The following is a 5420-nucleotide window of genomic DNA, read 5'->3' as shown; positions in this document are numbered from 1 at the left end:
TCTCAGTCAGTGACAGGGATTAAACCTCAGACATTGACAGGGATTGAATCTCAGTCTGTGACAGCGATTGAGCCTCAGTCAGTGACGGGGATTGAGTCTCAGTCAGTGACAGGGATTGACCCTCAGACAGTGACAGGGATTGAATCTCAGTCAGTGACAGGGATTGAGCCTCAGTCAGTGACAGGGATTGAACCTCAGTCAGTGACAGGGATTGATTCTCAGTCAGTGACACGGATTGAATCTCAGTCAGTGACAGGGATTGAATCTCAATCAGTGACTGGGATTGAACCTCAGTCTCTGACAGGGACTGAGCCTCAGTCAGGGACAGGGACTGAACCTCCGTCAGTGACAGGGATTGAACCTCAAATAGTGACAGCGTTTGAACCTTAGTCAGTGACAGGGATGGAATCTCAGTCAGTGACTGGGATTGAATCTCAATCAGTGACAGGGATTGAATCTCAGACAGTGACAGGGATTGAATCTCAGTCAGTGACAGGGATTGAACCTCAGTTAGTGACAGGGATTGAATCTCATTCGGTGACAGGGATTGAGCCTCAGTCAGTGAGAGGGATTGAATCTCAATCAGTCACAGGAAGTGAATCTCAGTCAGTGACTGGGATTGAATCTCAATCAGTGACAGGGATTGAGTCTCTGTCAGTGACTGGGATTGAATCTCAGACAATGACTGGGATTGAACCTCAGTCAGTGACAGGGATTGAATCTCAGTCAGTGACAGGGATTGAACCTCAGTTAGTGACAGGGATTGAATCTCATTCGGTGACAGGGATTGAGCCTCAGTCAGTGACAGGGATTGACCATCAGTCAGTGAGAGGGATTGAATCTCAATCAGTCACAGGAAGTGAATCTCAGTCAGTGACTGGGATTGAATCTCAATCAGTGACAGGGATTGAATCTCAGACAGTGACAGGGATTGAATCTCAGTCAGTGACAGGGATTGAACCTCATTTAGTGACAGGGATTGAATCTCATTCGGTGACAGGGATTGAGCCACAGTCAGTGACAGGGATTGATCCTCAGTCAGTGACAGAGAGTGAATCTCAGTCAGTGACAGGGATTGAATCACGATCAGTGACTGGGATTGAGTCTCTGTCAGTAACTGGGATTGAATCTCAGACAATGACTGGGATTGAACCTCAGTCAGTGACAGGGATTGAATCTCAGTCAGTGACAGGAATTGAATCTCAGTCAGTGACATGGATTTAATCTCAGACAGTGGCACAGATTGAAACTCAGTCAGTGACAGGGATTGAACCTCAGGCAGTGACAGTGATTAAGCATCATTCAGTGACAGGTATTGAGCCTCAGTCAGTGACAGGGATACAGCCTCAGTCAGTGACAGGGTTGAACCTCAGTCAGTGACAGGGATTGAATCTCATTCAGTGACAGGGATTGAGCCTCAAATCGTGACAGGGATTGACCCTCAGTCAGTGAGAGGGATTGAATCTCAATCAGTGAGAGGAATTGAATCCCAGTCAGTGACAGGGATTGAACCTCAGTCAGTGACAGGGTTTGAATCTCTTTCATTGACAGTGATTGAATCTCATTCAGTGACAGGGATTGAATCTCAGTCTGTGACAGGAATTGTATCTCAGTCAGTGACAGGGATTTAACCTCAGTCAGTGACTGTGATTGAGCCTCAGTCAGTGACAGGGATTGAGCCTCAGTCAGTGACAGGGTTGAACCTCAGTCAGTGACAGAGATTGAGCCACAAATAGTGAAAGGGATTGACCCTCAGTCATTGACAGGTAGTGAATCTCAGTCAGTGCCAGGGATTGGATCTCAGTCAGTGGTTGGAATTGCATTTCAGTTAATGACAGGGATTGAACCTCAGTCAGAGACAGGGATTGAACCTCAGTCAGTGACAGGGATTGAATCTTAGTCAGTGACAGGGATTGAACCTCTGTCAGTGGCAGGGATTGAACCTCAGTCAGTGACAGAGATTGCATCTCAGTTAGTGACAGTGATTGAATCTCAATCAGTGACTGGGATTGAATCTCCGTCAGTGACTGGGATTGAATAGCAGTCAGTGACTGGGATTGAATCTCAGTCAGTGACAGGGACTGAACCTCAGTCAGTGACAGGAATTGAATCTCATTCAGTGGCAGGAATTGAATCTCAGTCAGTGACACAGATTGAACCTCAGTCAGTGACAGGGATTGAACCTCAGAACGTGAAAGTGATAAAGCATCAGTCAGTGACAGGGATTCAGCCTCAGTCAGTGAGAGGAATTGAATCTCAATCAGTGACAGGAAGTGAATCTCAGTCAGTGCCAGGGTTTGAATCTCAGTCAGTGACAGGGATTGAGCCTCAAATAGTGACAGGGATTGACCCTCAGTCAGTGAGAGGGATTGAATCTCAGTCAGTGACAGGGATTAAACCTCAGTCAGTGACAGGGATTGTATCTCAGTCAGTGACAGGGATTGAATCTCATTCAGTGACAGGAATTGAACCTCAGTCAGTGACAGGGATTGTATCTCAGTCAGTGACAGGAATTAAATCTCAGGAAGTGACAGGAATTTTATCTCAGTCAGTGACAGGGATTGAACCTTTGTCAGTGACAGGGATTGAATCTCAGTTAGTGACAGGAATTTTATCTCAGTCAGTGACAGAGATTGAGGGATTGAATCGCAGTTAGTGAAAGGCATTGAATCTCAGTCAGTGACAGGGATTGAATCTCAGTCAGTGACTGGAATTGAATCTGAGTCAGTGACAGCGATTGAATCTCAGTCAGTGACACAGAATGAACCTCAGTCAGTGACTGGGATTGAACCACAGGCAGTGACAGTGATTAAGCATCAATCGGTGACAGGAATTGTGCCTCAGTCAGTGACTGGGATTCAGACTCAATCAGTGACAGGGTTGAACCTCAGTCAGTGACAGGGATTGAGCCTCAATCAGTAACAGGGATTGAGCCTCAGTCAGTGACAGGGATTCAATCTCAGTCAGTGACACGGATTTAGCCTCAATCAGTAACAGGGATTGAGTTCAGTCAGTGACCGGGATTCAATCTCTGTCAGTGACATGGATTGAGCCTCAAATAGTGACAGGAATTGAGCCTCAGTCAGTGACAGGGATTGAATCGCAGTCAGTGACATTGATTGAGCCGCATATAGTGACAGGGATTGACCCTCAGTCAGTGAGAGAGATTGAATCTCAAGCAGTGACAGGAAGTGAATCTCAGTCAGTGCCAGGGTTTGAATCTCAGTCAGTGACAGGCATTGAGCCTCAAATAGTGACAGGGATTGACCCTCAGTCAGTGAGAGGGATTGAATCTCAATCAGTGACAGGAATTGAATCTCAGTCAGTGACAGGGATTGAACCTCAATCAGTGACAGGAATTGAATCTCAGTCAGTGACATGGAATTAATCTAAGTCAGTGACATATATTGAATCTCAGTCAGTGACAGGGGTTGAACCTTAGTGACTGACAGTGATTGAATCTCAGTCTGTGACAGGCATTGAGCCTCAAATAGTGACAGGGATTGACCCACAGTCAGTGAGAGTGATTGAATCTCAATCAGTGACAGGAATTGAATCTCAGTCAGTGACAGGGATGGAACCTCAGTCAGTGACAGGAATTGAATCTCAGTCAGTGACATGGATTTAATCTCAGTCAGTGACAGATATTGAATCTCAGTCAGTGACAGGGGTTGAATCTCAGTCTGTGACAGGGATTGAACCTTAGTCAGTGACAGGGATTGAACCTTAGTGACTGACAGGGATTGAACCTCAGTCAGTGACAAATATTGAACCACTGTCAGTGTCCGGGATTGAACCACAGTCAGTGACAATGATTGAATCTCAGTCTATGACAGGGATTGAATCTCAGTCAGTGACAGGGATTGAATCTCAGTCAGTGACAGGGATTGACCCGAAGACTGTGACAGTGATTGAATCTCATTCAGTGACACGGATTGACGCTCAGACAGTAACAGGGATTGAACCTCAGTCAGTGATTGGGAATGAATCGCAGTCAGTGACAGGGATTGACCTTAATCAGTCAGTGAAGGGACAGAACCACAATCAGTGACAGGGATTGAACCTCAGTCAGTGACAGGGATTGATTCTCAGTCAGTGGCAGGGATTGTGCCTCAAATAGTGACAGGGATTGAACCTTCGTCAGTGACAGGGATTGAATCTCAGTTAGTGACAGGGATTGAATCTCAGTCAGTGACAGGGATTGAACCTCAGTCAGTGACAGGGATTGAATCTCAGTCTGTGACAGCAATTGAGCCTCAGTCAGTGACGGCGGTTGAGTCTCAGTCAGTGACAGGGATTGACCCTCAGACAGTGACAGGGATTGAATCTCAGTCAGTGACAGGGATTGAACCTCAGTCAGTGACAGGGATTGAACCTCAGTCAGTGACAGGGATTGATTCTCAGTCAGTGACACGGATTGAATCTCAGTCAGTGACAGGGATTGAATCTCAATCAGTGACTGGGATTGAACCTCAGTCAGTGACTGGGATTGAACCTCAATCTCTGACTGGGATTGAATCTCAGTCAGGGACAGGGACTGAACCTCCGTCAGTGACAGGGATTGAACCTCAAATAGTGACAGCGTTTGAACCTTAGTCAGTTGCAGGGATTGAATCTCAGTCAGTGACAGGAATTGAATCTCAGTCAGTGAAGGGATTGAGCCTCAAATAGTGATAGGGATTGACCCTCACTCAGTGAGAGGGATTGAATCTCAATCAGTCACAGGAAGTGAATCTCAGTCAGTGACTGGGATTGAATCTCAATCAGTGACAGGGATTGAATCTCAAACAGTGACAGGGATTGAATCTCAGTCAGTGACAGGGATTGAACCTCAGTTAGTGACAGGGATTGAATCTCATTCGGTGACAGGAATTGAATCTCAGTCAGTGACAGGGATGGAGCATCTGTCAGTGACAGGGATTGAGCCTCAGTAAGTGACAGGAATTGAACCTCAGTCAGTGGCAAGGATTGAACCTCAGTCAGTGACAGATATTGAACCACAGTCAGTGACAGGGATTGAACCTTAGTCAGTGACAGTGATTGAATCTCAATCTGTGACAGGGATTGAATCTGTCAGTGACTGGGATTGACCCTCAGACAGTGACAGGAATTCCATCTCAGTCAGTGACAGGGATTGAATCTCAGTCAGTGACAGGGTTTGAACCTCAGTCAGTTCAGGGATTGAATCTCAGTCAGTGACACGGTTTGAATCTCAGTCAGTGACAGGGATTGAATCTCAACCAGTGACTGTGATTGAACCTCAGTCAGTGACTGGGATTGAATCGCAGTCAGTGACAGGGATTGAATCTCAATCAGCGACTGGGATTGACCCACAAACAGTGACAGGGATTGAATCTCACTCAGTGACAGGGAATGAGCCTCAGTCAGTGACAGGAGTTGAATCTCAGTCAGTGACAGGG

This window comes from Chiloscyllium plagiosum, unplaced genomic scaffold (genome assembly GCF_037043375.1).
Source record: "Chiloscyllium plagiosum isolate Xiang-an unplaced genomic scaffold, Cpla_swu_hap1 HiC_scaffold_39, whole genome shotgun sequence".
Taxonomy (NCBI): Eukaryota; Metazoa; Chordata; class Chondrichthyes; order Orectolobiformes; family Hemiscylliidae; genus Chiloscyllium; species Chiloscyllium plagiosum.
The sequence above is the reverse complement of the archived record's forward strand: the minus strand, read 5'-3'. Positions refer to the sequence as shown.